Raw genomic sequence first — 20,824 nt, 5'->3', positions numbered from 1 at the left:
CACTGTTGTTTTCAGTGTTACTCAAACCTGAATAATTTAATCAGAAAGACAAGGAGGGTGCTTCATCTTTTCCCTTCTATATCTTTAAGCAACAGTGTGAAACCACCTGCTTGCAACAAATAACTTTTATAGAGTTTGTTTATGTTGCTTTCTTTTTGTTGTGATTTGATGTGGGCATTTTATTTTATTTTTATTTATTTTTTAAAAATATTTTATTTATTTATTTGACAGAGAGATCACAAGGAGGCAGAGAGGCAGGCAGAGAGAGAGAGAGAGGAGGAAGCAGGCTCCTGGCTGAGCAGAGAGCCTGATGTGGGGCTCGATCCCAGGACCCTGAGACCATGACCCAACCTGAAGGCAGAGGCTTTAACCCACTGAGCCACCCAGGTGCCCCATGATGTGGGCATTTTAGAATGAAAATTTAGCAGATATACACAGGTACACATGCACCCAGATTATGAGCTCAGGTATGTGGACAAGTGCTTTCTTCAAAACAAAACAGAGATGAATAAAATCCAGGGAAAATATGACCACTGGTTTAATCATTCATTATCATGAAATCACTCTCGTTGTCGCCTCCATGTTAAATGGGTATGTAAGGGTTGGCACTGAATATATGAAAAATGAAGTAGTGGAATAGGTTATTATAGGTTATAGAATGTTTTAGCCCCCTTGTAATCTTATTAAATGTTTGTTAATCTAGAAAAATACAACAATTAGTAGGTTGTCATTTTTCTGGGCAAGTTGGAATAATAAAGTCATATATTCATAGCCTGAAGACCAAATCAATTTCACATGAGTTTGGTTTGAGGTGGACAGTTGTAAGCCAAGCAATATTTTTAAGTAAAGAAACAAAAGTATTGCCCCACATTTTAAAAATATACATACCTACTTTTCTGTTAAGAAAACATTTAAGTGTAAAGCACCTACATCCATTTCAAAGGACATAAACTCTTCATTACAATGGTCTTCAAAATTTACTTTTCATTCTTATACCCAGCTGGTTTTATGTTTTTCTTCTGCTGGGCAAGTGAATATTTTTATCTGCTGATATAGAAAATAAGTAATGTGCGCTATTAATAATTTACATAATTCATTGTGACAATTAGCAATAGTAGCACAATTCAGTATTTAATATTGGGTCCTCTAACTCGAAGGAACTGTATTAGATACTACAGATGTGGTTTAAACTTACAACTTATTTTGAGATTATACCTTTCTGTTAAATTGACTCAACAATATAAAGGAGGTGGAGAAAGATGAAAAGACTGAACATTTTAATTAAAAAATGAGAACCAAAGACTCAGAGATCTGTTTCAGACCATAAATCCGGATAATTAAGTCTTTGGCTGGATGAATGTTTAATAACTTAATCCAGTATCTATGCATATTTAGGTATACTTTTCTGATGACTTTAAGTTCATCAAACAGTGTCTTAAGTCTTCAACTTGTGTAGTTAGTTTTAACATTAAAAGCAATAGAAATATAAATAAAAGCATTTCTTATATTCTAGAAATAGACTAAAGTCCCTCTGCTTATGATAAATAGGAATGAAAATGTTAATAGCTGGTATTGTTCATTGCCTCAATCAATTCCTTCATTCACTCAAATATCTCTGCTTATTCTTTCTGTGAAGGCACTATCCTAGGAATATGGGTATTATTAGTGACCAAAAGGGAAAATACTACATGTATGTCATGGACCCATACATATTCCTCTGTGCAGGAAGAAATCACAGAATACATATAATGAGTAAATAATATAGTATGTTAAATATAATAAATATTTTGGAAAACTTGAGGAGGGTTAATTGAATCAGGAATGCTGGGATGAGGAGTTAAGATGAGAAGCAGGTTGTCATTTCCTTTTAAATAGGATGGGAAAGGTACATTTCATTAAGAGGTCACATTTAAGCAAGGATTTGAAGGAAGCCAGGATGAGAGCCCAGTGAATATCCAGAGGAATATTCTTGACAAAGCGAACAGCCCAAGAAAAGGGCCTCAGAAAGGATGACTCTTGGATTCTTCAAGGTTATTAAGGTGGCCCAGGTGGCTGGTTGAAGTAATCAGGAGGAAAGAAGTAGGAATTGAAATTTGAGAGGTAACACAAGGCCAATCAAATAGTATCTGTAGCCTATTACAGTGATATTGCTGCTTGTCTGTGCAAGACAGGAAATCACTGGAGGGGGTGGGGCATTGTGTATAGACAGAAAAATGACATTGACTGGCTTACAGTTTCGAAGTTTCACTCTAAACACTCAAGAGTTTAGGGAATAAAGGAAAGAAGAAGGAGACTCCTGAGATATTCAAGGATAGCCTTCTACTGACTTAGAACAAATGATGAAGAGTTAGAGTTAAATTAGAGGCTAGGTGTATTTTCATGGTAGTGACAATAGCATTTGCTGTTATATTTATAATGCTTATGAAAGAGAGAAAACGAGGATGTCTCCAAAGTTTTATACTTAAATGAGAATAAGAATGGAGTTGCCATTAAGTGAAGGAGAAAACTTCAGGTGAAGGGACATGAGGTATGTTCAAGGAAGAAAGACCTGAACTTGGGTTGTGGACATTGATGGATATCTGTTAGGCGTGGATATGACTTGGTTTGATGGATTGGAAATTCCAAACAGTTGTCTGGTCTGGGAGAAAGGTTTGACAATTATTGGTACACAGATGTCATTTAAAGACAAAAGTTGTTGAGAGTATAAAAGGAAACTATTTAGATAGGCAAAAGAAGAGGATCAAAATTGAGAACTGGAATAGTCCAACCTTATCAGATGAAGAATTCTCAGTTATTAAGAAGAAGGCATGATTTTCCAGGTAGGCATTGAAGTAGTTTTTTGTGGCTGCCATAACAAATTACTATAAACTTGAAGGTATGAAACAGTAGAAATTTATTCTCTCACAGTCATGGAAATCAGAAGTTCAACATGAGTTTTATTGAGCCATATTTCTTCCAGAGACTCTGGAGGGAATCCTACCTTGCTTTCTATAGCTTTCCCTAGGGTTCCTCTACTTTTCTGCACAACACTCTAATCACTGCTTCTGTCCTCATGTCACCTTTCCTGTATGTACTGAATACATCTTTGCACCTCTATTTATAGGATAATTGTGATTGAATTTGCAGCCTATTTAAAAAATCCAGAATATTCCCATATTTAGATACTTGACCTGATCACCCTACAAAGACTATTCTTTTTTTTTTTTTTTTTTTCCTCCTTACAGGTTAGCCTTTATAGTCTTCAGGGATTATGAATTGTTATTTTGGGGTAGCTGTTATTCAGCATAAAAATACAAGTGTGCCGGTCAATTGCAACAGAAAACCTTAAAGAGAAAATCACTCATTAAATTTAGCAATATTGAGATTATATGTTCTTGAAGAGAGCAGGTAAAGTGTAGTCATGTGAGTAAAGTCCTGAATGAGGTGGAATTAAGAAAGAAAGGGAGAATAGGAATCAAACACAATGTTTTCAAAGAATTCTGCTACAAAAGGGAATGAAACAATCAGATATAAACTGAAGGGTAAATTTAGACCAAGTTTTGTTTTGTTTTGTTTTGTTTTTTCCTTTTTGTTTTTTGTTACTTTTTAGGATTAAGGAAATGTGATGGAAGTAGAGAATGAGGATTGATGATGTTAAAGGGAGATGCAAATATCACTGTTGATGTTGTTTATTAGGTGAATTCCCCAGAAACATACCTTAACATAAGAATGAGTTCAAGTAGTATATTTGAGTAATGGGGAGAGACAAGGAAGGGAAGGAAGCCAGTAAGTGTGTGTTATGCTAAGATGAGCGCTTGGTGTTCAGTTCCACTGAGATTTTGGGATACCATGTGGAACACAACTCAGGGTTTTATCTGTCATGGATCAAGAGAGTTAAAGTACTTTACTCACTAACTCTTGTCTGTCATGGGATGAGGGCTGCTCTGAGGAGTCTTCACTCCAGAACACTTCTGACCCAGCCTGAACTTAGTGTAAGCATATCCCTACAGATGAAGTCCTCTTGGAGAGAGTCATAGGTGTTGCAATAGGAATTCTTCACAGTATGTGAGCAAAACTGGGCTATAGACAATAAGAACTGCTATAAAAGGGGAGGTATGTGGGATTAAATCTCAAAGATCACTGGGCGCCTGGGTGGCTCAGTGGGTTAAGCCGCTGCCTTCGGCTCAGGTCATGATCTCAGGGTCCTGGGATCGAGTCCCGCGTCGGGCTCTCTGCTCAGCAGGGAGCCTGCTTCCTCCTCTCTCTCTGCCTGCCTCTCTGCCTACTTGTAATCTCTCTCTGTCAAATAAATAAATAAAATCTTTAAAAAAAAAAAAATCTCAAAGATCATTGTAGTTCATTTGCATATTTTGTTTAAAAGCTTTCACATTGCCTACTGGGTATCTATCTATATGAGTCTATATGCAAATATTTAAATTGAGTGCAAAGGAGAAATTAAATAAATTAAATAAATTAGTACACTGAAGCCTAGATGAAGATATCCTTACAATTCCAGCATCGATGACCTTTCAAATAAATGTTAATGTTAATGATGGCAGTTACAAAAATTGTTCCAAAACCTAAAATTTATATGGTGGAAGTGATCATTGCATGACTTGTATTACTATAAATATGGAAAGCAGAATCTTTGCTTCATTGAAACAGCAAAAATATTTTTTGAATGTATGCCAAAGAAACATTTTAACCCTAGAGACATGGTTCTTAATTTTTTAATATTTGCCTTGATGATTTAACCTTTGCTAGAAAAGAAATATTTAGTTTCTGTTCAAGCTATTTGAACAACAGCATTATGGCCCTTAGATAAATTTAGCATATAATGAGCACAGGAAGATGGACAGATTTTTATTACCATCTGTCTTTGGGAATTACAATGGAATTAAATATTGTTTGTTTTCTCCAATAAACTTACTGAAAAAGAATGTCAGGAATTATCTCTGGCAAAATGAAATGTGTATATTAGCTGCTTTCCATTTCTGTTGTGTTTTTGTTTGTTTTATATGCTGACAATTTCCTTGAAATTGATTGATTATTAAAGAAAAAAGTATATTGTGGTTTTATAAATCTACTGAAAGGAAAGTCATTACATCCTTCTAGACTCATAGATTTAAAAATGGCAGACTGATTCTATTCACAATACTAAGATACTCAAACAGTAAACTATATTCAATTTCTAAGCTTTGCCTTTCATATTTTCAGATAAGATAATATGTATCTTTGTGACCTTGAGAACATCTTTTAAAACACTATGGTCAGTATCTCTAAAGTCAGGAAGTACACATCTACTCATAACATCCTTCCTCTCTGCCTTTTGGAATTTAGACCAATTATCACCAAAATCACAATATTTCTGTTTGGTTTTAGCTTCTTGCTGTAACAAAAAGTTGATTAAGCCCTGAGAACATCACTTTATCTGCAGATCTCTTAGGTTCTGTATTAGTTTCAGTAATAAACTGTCAGAAATTACATAGCTTAAAACAATAGAAATTTTTTTGGAATTCTGGAAGTGAAAAGTTGGAAATCACAATGTAGTCAGAGCCACACTCCCTCTGACTGCTGTACAGAAGAATCCTTCTAGCCTCTTGTAAGCTTCTGGTTGTTGGTAACAATCATGGCATCCCTTGGTTTGCAGCACATCATTCCAATCTCTACCTCTATCATCATGTGGACCTCTCCCTATGAGTCTATATGTATATGACTCATCTTATAAGGACACCAGTCATACTAGCTTAAGGCTCACCTTAGTGACTTTGTCTTAACACAATTACACCTACAAAGGCTCTATTTCCAAATAAGGTCACCTTCCCGGGTACTGCGGGGTTAGGATTTCACCTATCATGTTGGAAAATACAATTCAACCCACAACAGTCACTGACTACTTTTTATAGGTTTAATTTAAAGAGGACTAGTATAGAGTAATATAGTTTTTTTGTTTGTTTGCCACAGCTCTAATAACACTGGATTGGGAAATGTTCTCTTTCTGAAAGTCACTTTTAAAACATTTTGCATTCAACATCCATAAAAACATATGGCCTTGAATCTTGTGTTTTCTCGTTACGGCAACTAACGCCCTTTCATTTCTTGATGATTTTAATTCACTCTAAATATTTAAATCTATGTTAATCAAATCTTTGTCGTTTCCATTCTATCTGTGGAAGGTCTCTTCCCAGTCTGGACACTTGATGCCTTGAAGATATCTCTCCCTATGATCTTTTCGTCCATCCTCTGGGGCCAATTACTCCATGGTTATACCTAAAACCTGTGTCTTAATCAATGGCAGCATGCTACCCATAATCAAAACTCCATGCATGGCACTTGCTGGCTATTGTGTCCTATATTTTAAGCATATATTCTCCAGTTTTCTCTCTCTAAAGAGTTCCTCCTACTTTTCATTTTGTGACTATCTGAGCTCCATTAATTCTATCAGCTGTGCATTATCTTCAGTTTGATGTGTTCACTTCACTTTTTTAAAAGCTGAAATTCCACAGTCAGTAATTTTTATGATTGACTCTCATTCTCTTCAGCTCAATTTCTTTGTCTACTTTGTGTGCTCATATGACAAAGTAGCCCCAGTTAAATACAAATTTCTGCCTAATAAACATCCAGATCTCTGTAGTAGAACTTGGCTGAAATACATTATGTAATGGAAACCATGTTTTATTATGTTTTTAGATTTCTTAAAATTACTAAATATTTAAATTTCCATAATTTTCTTGAATGTCTCCTATACCTCTTTTTCAAACTTTTTAAAAATTTAAATGTGTATATTAGTTTTAGCTTTCTAGCGTAGGGATCCAGTATTTTATACATTATGAAGTGATCTGTTGGTTTTAACTACAAAACTGTATCCTTAATGTAATTTGCAACCTTAAGTGTGCTCTTACTGCTGTCCCCAAATCTTATTTTTTGTATTCATTACTCACTCTACCTCTCTCTTTGGGGACTATTTCATAACCCTCTACATTCTTCTTGACATTAAATTCTACCTCTTCATCCATCTCATTGGAATTGATTGATTATATTGCTTCCTATTTCACAAGGAAAATGAAGCAGTAGAAGAGGGCTTGATCAGAATTCTATCATCTTACCTATGGAGATATTTGCATGCACAACCACATAATATGGGCTCTTACCAAAATAAGGAAGATACACATTTCTATCATTCTGAGTTTTGTTTGTACATTTGTTTTACTTGGTCAACTCCTATTTCATCTTGTTCCTGATTTTAGAACTGAAATAATTTAGACAGAGGACTGACAAAGTCTTTGTGTATATGTATATGCTTGTATGTGTTTGTATGTTGTGTGTGTGTATGAGTGAGTGTTTTCTCAGAAGGGGTGTTCTAGTTTTCAGCAGATTCAAATCTTTAACCTGCATCAATGTCATAAAAGATTGTAGAATTCTTTGTATAATTTGTTGGATAAAATCTACACTGATCAAAGGAAATTAAAGATTCTTATCTGTGAAATTGTCTACATTTGAAATCTGCATTGGATGTTGTATGTCGCCATATTTTGCCTCTCATTTTCTCTCCTTTTTATGTGCTATGTTTTCTTCCTCCTGCGAATAAATTTCAATTAACTAATTCAGAATATTTTTTTATTTTGTATAAGGACACACTTTAATTATTATACAGAGGATGGCTGGTAAAAATTAGAAGAAAATAACACATTTTATAAATTAAAATATTTGCATTTGTTACTTTGACATACAACATATACACATTCAAAAAAATCTACCTTAGTGGACTGGAAGTTCCATAAGGAAAAAAATTGTGTGTTTATCTTTGTATACCTCACCTAACTTAGCAAAATGTCTGGATCCATTGGTTAAAGGTTTTTCAATCCATGATTTACCAAGGAAAGGAAATATAGCCATTGTTTACTGAAGATTTAAACTCAACTGTGAATGATTTCCTTATGATTTTTCACGCATTCCTAAAACTCTGGGATTCTATAAGATCATGGCACCATATTTCATCAAGATGCCTTTTTACGTAGTTTACTATTGATTTTTTAGGTGAAACATGTGGTTAATGGGAATAATGGAAAATACAGCTGTCTTCTCTGTAAGCACATAAAATACAGTGAAAGTAAAAGATCTTCAGAAACATGTTATTCAGAACTAACTCAAAGTGGGATTGCTCTATTCTAACATTACATGTGATTAATGGGTGGTATAATTCTCATGTGCATTGTCACATTAAAGAGTTCCATCAATCCAAAATTTTATTGTTAATGGGAATGGGCACTGTGTGTAATAGCTGACACATTAGCACAGAAATGCTTCTTTTTTTGTCACAAATGTATTGTTGAAGCTGTTTAATACTTGTTTGCTTACCCATAATGGTACAAAATGCATCTATAATTACTGTCATGGGGCTGAGACTATACCATCTGGTATGAAATGGAAATGTTTGTATCTAGGCTTACTAGAGCAGAATATATATTCTGAGCCATTATTGTAAAGCCATTCATTCTATCTAATAACTTCTTCACTATATGAGCACAGACTAATGAGTATAAACACAGTTGGGGCTGAAAAAGTTTAAGAAAATATTATGTTCTATAGAATGTGCTTGATCTCTCAGGAAAAAAAAAAATAAAGTTTATCTTCAGCACCATTTTTGATGCTACTTGATGTCCAAAAACACATTTGTCCCCTTGTGAATATCGGAACATCCTAAGGTTAAATAAGACATAATTTTTCAACCTGAGTATTGCTTATGGATTCCTTGTTTTTATTTCAATAATTATATTATCTTGGGTTTACACTATTTCTCTTTCCTCTTAGTAAATAAATATTGAAAGCCTTTCGCCTCTTCCGTGTATTTCCTGTCTATAGAACATCTTATTATGGTGAAAAGGAGTCATATTTTTAAAAAAAAAAAAAGCACACCAGAACAAGACATCCAAAACCTATACAAAGAAAATCATAAGATTACCTTATCCAGAGATGTATGTGACATAAAAGAGATGTGAACAAATAGAAAACCAGTTTATTTTCTTGAATAGAAATGCTCAAGAGATATTAGTTCTCCCTGAGGTAATTTATGCTTTAATGTTACCCATTAAAATAACCACTTATTATTCTGGAGATAGATAAATTGATTGTAAAACTTATTTGGAAGAACAAGCAAAAAAAAAAAAAAAAAAAAGGTAAACAGAAAAATACTGGGAAAAAAAAAAGAGTTAAGAGAGAATAAGTAGTCCTGCCAGATATTAAAATATATTTTATGTGTATATAATTACAATGGTGTGTTATTGGCAAGTGAGAAGAATGATCAGTTGATGACAGAATAGAAAATTCAGAAAATAAATTTCCCCATTTGTGTGTCTATGTGGCCACAGTGGTTACATTTCAGATCAGTAGAGGTATTGATAGACTTAAATAATTGATGTGGAGATAGCGGATTAGCCATAAACAATAAAAACAACAACAACAACAAAAAAACCCTAAACCCATTCTTGTGTATGGATGAATTTCAAATGGGGCAGAGTTCAATTCAAAAACCAAACCAAAACAAAACAAAACAAAAACATAAAAGAACTGGAACAAAATATGAATAAATTCCACTTGGCTCTTCTGCTTGGCAGGTTTTCTTTCCTGGGCTGGCCTTCATTGATCTCAGTTTGGCTTCATCACATGTCCACAGTCAGATGTTGAGTTAAGTGGGGGAAGGGCTGGCTTCAGATGGCCTTATCCCTAACTCTGAAAGTCAGCTGCGGTGGTATGTCTCTGAGCATCAAGCCAGCTAGTCCAGACTAGGCTGAGTCTTGATGCAGGAAGGCAGTAACTCCCAAAGTGCAGGCATTTTGCAGCCTCTGTTTGCACCTGTCACTCTTACCAATGCTTCATTGGCTATACATTGCAGGTCCCTGAGTCAACCCAGCTTGAAGGGGTGAAAAACAGACTTTTTTTTTTTTTTTTTTTTTTGAGAGGAGTGAAAGCTTGTGATCAGTTTTACAGTCTACTATACCTGAAAGTGAAGAAAAAACCATCCTAGCCATGCATCAAATCCAGAACCACTAAGGGAAAAAGGAGTCATAAATTTGATAAATTAACATTTTTTTTTAGTTCATGTTAAAATAAATCATAAGCAGAGTAATGAGAAATCTAACTGGGAAAAGACACATTTGTCACATATCACAGACAAGAAGTTGTATTTCTATCGTAGAAATACCTTCTAAAAATAGACATATAAATACCACCAATCCAATGGGGGGGACATTAAATAATGTGAAATATAGAAATAAAAAGTTTGCAGAAAAAAGAAATACAATACAAATGGTTCTTTACAGTATCTAATTATGCTCAGCCTTTTAAGAAAAACAAAAATAAAATTATATTGAAATATCAATTCTCACCTGTTGGTTGGCCAAAATTTAAAAGCTTAAACTCAGCTTCTATTGGTGAGGTAGTGAGAAAATAGTTCTTATATGAAATATTGAGAATCCCAATGTTTCATATCCAAGGAAGAGACTTGAGTAAAATTACTGGCATAGCTTATGTTCCATTTGACACAACATCTCACTTTAAGGAATTTATCATAAACATAAAGTGTCAAATATATGAACAGAAAAATGAACAAAGCTCTTCATTGCTGAACTGTTTTTCATAGAAAAATGGGAAACAACCCAAATACTTATCCAATTGATTGAATAAACATCCACACAAAGTGAATTCTGTAGCCATGCAAAGTAATGAGAAATATTTTTTATACCCTTCTATTAGACATTAAAAAAAACTAAGCTATATTTAAACATTAGTGACAGTTAGGGGCCACTGGGTGGCCCAGTCAGTTAAATGTCAATTCTTGGTTTTGGCTTGGGTCATGATCTCAGGGTCTTGAAATTGAGCCCATGTTGGGTTCCATACTCAGTACAGAGTTTGCTTGAGACTCTCCTTCTCCCTCTGCCCCTTCCCCACTCTCTCATTCTTTCTAAAATAAATAAATAATCATGTATATCAATTATTTATATTAATTATTAATGAGGGTTATGCAATTAGAAATTGTAATGCAGGATATTTTAAATTATTAAGACATATTAATAATTATTTTTAATTTTTAGGGGTAATAATGATAGCCTGGCTATTTTTATATTGTCCATAAATTTAAAGACACATAATGAAGTATTTAAAGTTCAGATAATGAATGTGGGATTTGTTTTAATAAAAAATGATGGAAGAATGTGAATGAAGATGTTGATAATTGGCTGTAATTAGTAATTTTTGAAAATAGTGAATGGATAAGTGGATAATTTTGTGTATGTACAATTGTATGTATAATTTTATATAACAATGTTAAAACAAATAAACAAAACAATCATATTTACTTTCAAATATCATGGAGAAGAAAATATTATGTGTATCACTATACCAAAATGACTCAACCAATATTTAAAATAAATGTCCCACAAAAGATTTGCTAGAAATTTTATCTTGGGAATTTTGTTAGATTTTTTAAAACAAGCTAGAAGTCTGGAAAGTTTTGCACTTGTGACCATTCATGGAAGCTTAATGTAAGCCTCTTCTATTTACTCCTGGACCCTAAACATTAAAAATAAATAATAATAATAACAGTGGAGTTATTTAGAGAATACTGTCAACAGGACCATTTGCCTTAATTTAAAATTTTATGTTGTGTATTTTCAAACAAAATTGGATAAAATAGATAATTACATTTCAGAGTTATATCAGATATTTTGAAAGCTTTAATAGTATCTCTTGAATAATTCAGAATTTATTTTTATAATTCCACAAAAAAGTATGGTTATGTTAAGAGCATTCACTGCTGGAGAAATAAAAGAGGAAGTGTTTATTAATGTTGCTTAGAACATAGAGGCATAAGCTTTTTCTTAAAGGTCAGTAGGCCCCAGGTAAAGGGTTGGAGAGTTGTCAGTTTCTCAAAGGAAGAAAGCAATCGAGGGCTCTAAGAAAAAATAGCAGTCTTGCTACAGTGCCAAAACCTGACAAAGATTGGCAAAGAGGTAGAAACCACGGATCAATAACAGTATCATTTATAAATATACATATGAGTACCCTACATAACGTGAAAATATAGAGGTTTATGTTTTTTTTTTTTTAATATTTTTATTTATTTGACAGAGAGAGATCACAAGTAGGCAGAGAGGCAGGCAGAGAGAGAGAGATGAGGAAGCAGGCTCCCCGCTGAGCAGAGAGCCCGATGCGGGGCTTGATCCCAGGACCCTGAGATCATGACCTGAGCCGAAGGCAGAGGCTTTAACCCACTGAGCCACCCAGGCGCCCCGAGGTTTATGTTTTAAGAAGGATTAAATATGAGGAAATAGTTAAACATGTTTTATAATAATAATGGATTTGAGGATTAAAAGCATGAATTTCCTGAATAAACATCTAGTAATCATTTGACAAAAATCAGAATACATCTTAATTAAAAAATAAAGTCCTTAAGTAAACTAGAATTAGCAAATAATTTTTTGCATTATATGTATGTGTGTGTGCAGAGATATATATGCATAAGTTTATATGTATGTACAAGTGTGTGTATATGTATACATGTAGGTGTGTGTATATGAATGCCTAAATATATATATGCATGTATATGCAATCTAAATTACACATCAGGTAGGTGTGTATATGTTTATATCCACACAATACAGACACATACATATACTTTTTACATATATAAATGCAGACATCTGTGTGTCCCTTTCTATGTATGTCTGTATTAGTCCTTAAGCCAGGATCATATTTAATTTGGTTTAATTTTAGGCAGTCCCATTAACATCAGGAACAAAAGAATAACCAACATGTTTCTATATTTAATATTGGAGATGATGGCCTACAGACTTTTATCAAGTAGAATGGTATGATGTGTATAAAAGTGGACAAAGGTTTTATGACTATCATATCTAAGCACTTGTCAATATCAAATTTTAAATATTATTTTATTTATCTACTCTAAGAGGATCAGTTAAAAATTGTGACTACAAATAAATTCAGTAAATTACTGGAGTATAAAATTATTATGCAGACATCATTAACTCGCCTATATAAACTTAATTTGAAAACATAATGGAGGAAAACACTGAAAGCTACAACATCTAGACATAAGTTATATCTAGACATAAACTTAAAAAGAAATGTTCTAGATTAAATAAGAATTCACTTGGGAGGTGGTCAGGGATGGGCTAAATGAGGTGAATATTAAGGAGTGCACTGGGTGTTGTGTGTAAGTGATGAATCACTAAACCCTACTCCTGAAATGGATATTATACTATGTGTTAACTTACCAGAATTTAAACAAAAAATCTGAAACAAACAAAAAGAATTAACTTCAGTACACCTCTGAAAAACAAAAAATTAAATTTGAACATAGGAAAAGCTACTTAATAATTTTCAAGAGAAAGAATAAGCATCACAAAAATATCATGTAGGTCTTTTATTAATATATTCAGATGTAATCTAATACATTTCTGAAATTAGACAATTTTAAAATTCATAAGAAAAATAAACAAAAATACTATAAAAATCCTCTGAAATCGTACAGCAAAGGCGGTGCGATGTCCTCATCCAATTTAGTATTTTATGGTACAAACAAATGAATAGATGGCATTTTAACAAAATATAAATTCCTAAAACAGACACAAAGACTTATAGTAAATTTAACATAAATTACTTATAGTAATTTAGCATATAATAAGTTAGAATTTCAAATCAGTGGTACTTCAAATCAGATGTACTTTTAAATCTGGTTGCAGTAAAACAAATGTATTAGAAAATAAAACCATAAAATCTAATGCTATGTGAATTGTTAAATAAGTTGGAGTGGCTCTGGTATTACTAAACATTACTAAAAAAACAGAAATAACAAAATATTCATATATCTGAGTGCAGAAAATTATATATTTCCCTTTTAAAAAAACAGAGCATTCAGAAACAAATATATTAGGAAAAATAATTTAAAGCATGTATCATAGATAAAGGGTTAATTTTTCAGATACAGATGGCTCTTAGACACTAGTAAGAGAAGAGCACACATCCTTTTAGTAAAAGTCACATAAAGGAGATAGACAAGTTTAAAAATATATAAATGGTAATAAAACATACGAGAAGGTACTCAGTCTCACTCAAAATACAACAAATATAAATTAAAACTACAAGTAGAGACCATTTTTCACCTATGTGATTAGCAGACATCTAAACGTTGACAGTATATTCTATTTGCGAAGTCGTGGAAAATAAGACTCTTGAACATGGCTTTTGAGAATGCAAAATGACATAAATCTCAATGTGGGGAATTTGTCATTCATTGTAATTAAAATTAAATTAAATTTTCCCTTTGATTCTGCAAGTTTCTTCTGCAAGTTATCCTGTGTTTGTACATCATATTTGTAATAGCTTTCTTTCCAGTAAGAAACAAAAAAAGGGGGAAAAACACAAAATACTTAACTAAAGAAGACAAGCAAACCATGAAAACAGACTTTTAGCCATAGAGAACACACTGAGGGTTTGCTGGAGGGGAGGTGGACAGGGAGATGAGTTAAATGGGTGGTGGGCATTAAGGAGGGAACTTGTGATGAGCACTGGGTGTTGCATGTAAATGATGAATCACTAAATTCTACTCCTGAAACCAGTATTATGCTACATATTAAGTAGCCGGAATTTAAATAAAAACTTAAGACAATACTTATCTTTGGGGATCTTATAAAATGATTTATGCTATAATCACTTACTGGAATATTCAATAGCAACACAAGAACAATAAGAAAGGTGCCTCTACTTAGAAATATTTCCAGGATATATTGCAAAGTGGAGAAATATGATGTTGAACGGCACACATAATCCAGTGCCTATTGTGAAAGAAAGAGGAGAATAAAATTTTTTTCTCATCTGTATAAAGAAACATTAGAAAAAATTCCTGAAACTTAAAAAGTTATTCCCTTCAGGGATTAGAAAGTAGGTATGGGATTAATGAAAAAGTGGATAGGGGAAAGAGTTTATCCCAAATATTGGATGACGTGAAAGAACCAAGATGCCCTTCAACGGACGAATGGATGAGGAAGATGTGGTCCACATACACGATGGAGTATGATGCCTCCATCAGAAAGGATGAATACCCAACTTTTGTAGCAACATGGACGGGACTGGAAGAGATTATGCTGGGTGAAATAAGTCAAGCAGAGAGAGTCAATTATCATATGGTTTCACTTATTTGTGGAGCATAACAAATAGCATGGAGGACATGGGGAGTTAGAGAGGAGAAGGGAGTTGGGGGAAATTGGAAGGGGAGGGGAACCATGAGAGACTATGGACTCTGAAAAACAATCTGAGGGTTTTGAAGGGGTGGGGGGTGGGAGGTAGGGGGAACCAGGTGGTGGGTATTGGAGAGGGCACGGATTGCATGGAGCACTAGGTGTGGTGCAAAAACAATGAATACTGTTACGCTGAAAATAAATTAAAAAAAATTTTTTTTAAATTGCATAGTTTGGGAACACCTGGGTGGCTCAGTCATTAAGTGGCTGCCTTTGGCTCAGGTCATGATCCCCGGGTCCTGGGATGGAGCCCTGCCTCCAGCTCCCTGCTCCTCAGGAAGCCTGCTTCTCCCTCTCCCACTCCCCTTGCTTGTGTTCCCTCTCTCACTGTGTCTCTCTCTGTCAAATAAATAAATAAAATCTTAAAAAAATAAAAAAGGTGCATAGTTTGAAAAAAGCCCCTGAGGATACTAGTAATTATTGAACATTGGGAAAGGGTAACTGTGGATATAATTAGCTAGCCTGTTGCCTGTGTAGTGATAGAAATTGCTCTTCTGCCAATTGTAAATAGTTCTGTTCTGAGCATAGCCTTACTCTAAAGGAGTAATTTTGCAGTGCCTTATTGGAACCAGCCATCGTAAGGCTCAGCACATTTCTTAGGCCATCAATTATTGATGTACCAAAACCAGAGATGACTTCTAATTTGCTCTCATGAACAATTGTGCATGGTGATTTTTATAATTACTTTATCATTTGGAGGCATATTTTACATAACACTATGAAAATGACAATGCTGCTGGCTTTCACAGGCAACGGATGCCAAAGATGACAAGGCCTAGTGATTCAAATTGATAGGATGCTTGTTTTTACTTCATTTTGATAAATTCTGAATGTCATTTGTTCTTTAGGTCGGTACTTCATCTTTAGAGTCAGCTTTGTACGTCCTGGAATCTGTCCTTAATGTGTGCCTGTCGATCATGTGAGTGAAGTCAATATTTCTAGACTGTTTTACAACTAACCCAAACCATTTCCTGCTACAGGCACAGCCACTACTGCACAAGAGGAAATACAATAGAAACAGCTGGTCTAGAATCTGTAGAGATTTTCTAATTCTACTGGGTGTTCTATATCACAAAATAAGTAGTAAGCAAAATCTCAGTGCCAAGCCGAGTAAAAGATGATTTAAGAAACATTGTTATAATCTCCAGGATTATAATAGCTGATCTTAGGACTTGACATAGTGGTTGGAAACCTCTCCCAATCCAGTAGATAGCCATGCACATATGTATGACAAGTGTGTAACATGGACGAAAATGTTTGAAAAAAGACAATCTTCCTTCTGTACTATTCTTTTTGGAATCTCTGAGCCATTAAAATTCCCATTTTCTCTTGGTTTTATGAGTACTTCAGCACCAACCCTTGAAAAATCCAGATTCCTAGGAATCCTTTTTAAACCTATTATAGCTCAGGGGCACCTGGGTGGCTCAGTGGGTTAAAGCCTCTGCCTTCCACCCAGGTTATGATCTCAAGGTCCTGGGATCAAGCTCCACATCGGGCTCTCTGCTCAGGCGGGAGCCTGCTTCCTCCTCTCTCTCTCTGTCTCTCTCTGCCTGCCTCTCTGTCTACTTGGGATCTGTTGGTCAAATAAATAAATAAAAATCTTAAAAAAAAACCCTATTATAACTCAATTAGCAGCAAAGTAAAAGAAAAAGGAAAGTTCTAATCATTCAAAACCCACAACCTAGTACTGTTGCAAAGTTCTCTTTCTTTCTGAAGATATTTATATGCTAATATTAAGTATGTTGTCAATAAAATTACTATAATTTAATAAACCTGCTGTCATTGAGTCTACATTCTCACTGCTCTAGAGTAGGTCAAAATTATAATTTATACTTTAAAAAATTATTCAGTTCTGTAATTATTTTCCTTTATGTATTTTCTAAATTTCTGTATAAATCCTCATTACTTTTCCATGATTAGCTAGAAATCTATCTTAGTTTTAGTTTTTTAGTCTTAGTTTTAGTTTTAGTTTTCATGTAATCTAGATTTCTAGCTCTCAACTATCACAGTCTTTCCTAACTCATTAAGTTCTTCATTTATATTTACCACTATGTCATTCTTATTTCCGTCCGCATACTTGTGTTCTTTGTTTTCAATAATTGGAGTTGCATACTAAACCAGATGATTTTTTTTTTAAAGATTTTATTTATTTACTTGACAGAGAACACAAGCAGGCAGAGAGGCAGGCAGAGAGAGAGAGAGAGAAGCAGGCTCTGCACTGAGCAGAGAGCCCGATGCAGGGCTCGATCCCAGGACCCCAGGACCATGACCTGGGCCGAAGGCAGAGGCCTTAACCCTCTGAGCCACCCAGGCGCCCCTAAACCAGGTGATTTTAACTCTACTTTTTATTGATAAATCTGTATAAGATAGAGAATTTTCTCTGAGCCTCAGTGTATCTGCATCTCAAAGTTTCTGATATTAGTATTTCAGTTACCTCTCTTTTCTAGAAAACATCAAAGTGCAGTTTGTATTCCTCATTTGACATAACAGAACAGCTGCTTAAAAATCAAGTTGTAAAAATTCCAGATGGAAGCCGGTGTTTGATTTCTGAGTTTTTAAAATTAATTTCTAAGTCTACTGCAATAGAATCAGAACATATTGCTGTAACTGCTATGTAACATTTTAATTTACTTGTGATTTTTTCCTGATAGTTATAGTATACACACATATAATCTTTTAGATCTACATTATCAGTAAGGTTCCTTAGATTTTCTAGTCTTTCTCTATTAATTTTTGTTCTTGTCGTCTTGAATCATACTGGAGTGAATGAAGTGCATTGAAACCTTTTTTTGTTATTATTGTGTTTCTATTATACCCCCATTTCCTGCTTTAAGAAAATTTTTCTCTTATATCTGCTGCATAGCTATGTATGTCTAATGTGTTTAATTATAATATTTAGCAGTATGATGTGCAATCATTGTCTTATGCAATGTTTCAGTAATAATTCTATCCATTATTCTTTCTGCTTTCTTTATCTTTTCATGTGAATACATATACTTAATCTTTTTTTTTTCTTTTACTCTCTTAGAGTATAGTTGAGTTATTTTTTTAGAGATAAGAATATATTTTTTAGAAACAATCCTCTTAATTTGTTTTCAATTTTAAGTATTTTGAATTATATTGAGATAATTATGATTTTTAAGAATTTCTTTTGTGTCCATATTTTTTCCTTGACATTTATAATTTTGCTTATTTATGCTCCTCTATTTCTCTTTGATGACATTAGTCAGGGTTTACCAATTTTATCAACTTTTTTCCTTTTTTTCATTATTTTTTCATTATTCATTTTTTCAATGTTTTTCTTCATCAGTGCTTTAAATTATTCCCTTTTTTAACCCACAGGGAATATTTCTTCTGGTTTCCTTCAGAATACCAGTCCTATGTCTGTGTCCCATGAATATCACTCTGTTGGAGAGGGATGATGCTTGCGTGAATCTCATATGGGAGGTTGTCTATAGGGGTTTATCAGATGCATGATGACTGCAATAATAGCCTCTAGCTAAGTACAGCTCATTGATGGAAAATATGTCCACTACATATCAGCTCCCCTACATCTTCCTGCCTCAGTAGATCTTTCTCTCCACTCTGATTTACTCTTTCAATAATTATTCTTCTTTCCCCCAAATTAAGTGTCTGGGAAGAAACATCTTTGCAAAAACATAAGTATTTCTCTCTCAGAAGTTCAGTTGGCCATTTCTTTCTTTGAATCTTTGATCTGGCATATAAGTGTGCATTAGGCCAGGAAGATACATCAGGATTGGAGCTGTAGTGAGAATAGAGAGCAAGAGGAAAACAGAACAGGCAATCACAGTTTAGTTCTTCACGATATAACTCTGCAACTTTATTCCAATAGGAATTTAGTCGCCCTTTATATAATGCATTCGTATCAACTTCAAAACAAGTTCTATATAGGTCAGAGCTATTATTAGAGTCATTATTGATGTCATGTGGTCTATCTAATAAGTAGCGTCATGATGTTGATGTTCCCAGGGTGTCTGGATAAGCATTCATTAGTTCCCACTAGTGCCATCTCACAGTCATTTTTCTTCTTTGGCTATGAGAACTTAGGGTCACCTTAAGGGAATGTGCCCTTTGTGGCTCAATAGCCATTAGTGTAAACAGGTAATTTTGAGAAGAATCCATGCTGATGAAATGATTAGGCTTGCAAAGTGGGGAAGACCATTATGTATGCAGGAAGTGCAGAGATCCTATGGTTCACAGTAAGTCATTTTGTATGTGATTATGTTGCCTCTGAGTCTCTGCTGAGTAACATTAGTATAGAATTTTAATGAAAACAAAACACAAAATAAATGATAAAAAAGTTTCATTAAAGACCTACTTATTTTTGTTATCATTTCTCTTCTTACACAATACCATTAACCATATTCAAAAAATATTAAACGACCATCATCAACCGTGTGTGCAGTAATAGGCTGGAACAACAACAAAAAAGTCTTGGTCCAAAAGGGATTTGGAGTTAATGTTTACCAAAGCCCACTTTCATTTTATAACATAATGGTTCTAATTTAAACAAATGCATGCTTATGTATAAAATTCATCATTACATGATTACATGGAGAAGCAAAAAGTTATATACACACAGATATACATAATTTGGTCTTTTTTTCAGATTTTTTTCCTGAAAACGCATGTGTATGTGCACACACTCATATTTGCATATCATGTTTTTATCATTCTGCCTTGAATTTCATTGTTCTTATTTTTTTTCAAAAAATAACTCATTTTACGATGTCACATATAAATACATATCAAGAATTAATCTAGATAAACCGTGTTCCATGCTTGCAGTGTTTTTATTTTTGAATGATGTGTTGAACAAACATCTTACAAGTACATAAAAGACTTAAAAATATTATACTTTCTAGGAGGATGACTATCTATATCTCATGAATAACTGCGAATCAACTTTATTTAAAGAATATGCACATGGTATTAATTATAGAGGTTATATAGGATGCATGGAGGATGTAATAACCGTTATGACTAACTCTCAATAATATATCAATAATAGTTTGCATGTTGATTTCATTAAACTGCAGAAATCATACAGGCTTTATATTCCTGGTAAGGAGTTTGTGGCTAGAATGAATAAGACAGTTGGTGAATGAACATGTAGGTCTCGTAAATATGTGTTAAATGAATGAATGGTGTTGCTTGTCCATACTTTTGCCGGCTCAACCGCTCCTTGTAATGAGGGGAGATCAGTTTTTGCCTTATTTTATGGAACAGTAAGGCCTTTTCTGGGCACTCTTTGGACTCTGTCTTTCCCTCTGTCTGCGCTAGCTCACTATGCTTCTGTAAAACTTAGCAAAGATGAGATATATTTACCAGATTTCCCCCTTTAGGGAGATTTCAGCCAAACTTCAGAGACCACCTTAATGTCCTAAAATCCTCATAAAACAAAACAACAACAAAATTCATAGGTATTTTCCCAGGGAAGATTTATTCACAAATATAATAGGCAGAATCAACATACAATTTTAGCTGAACTAGAAATAAGGATCTACACT

This window comes from Mustela erminea, chromosome 15 (genome assembly GCF_009829155.1).
Source record: "Mustela erminea isolate mMusErm1 chromosome 15, mMusErm1.Pri, whole genome shotgun sequence".
Lineage (NCBI taxonomy): Eukaryota > Metazoa > Chordata > Mammalia > Carnivora > Mustelidae > Mustela > Mustela erminea.
This window is presented reverse-complemented; position numbering follows the sequence as displayed.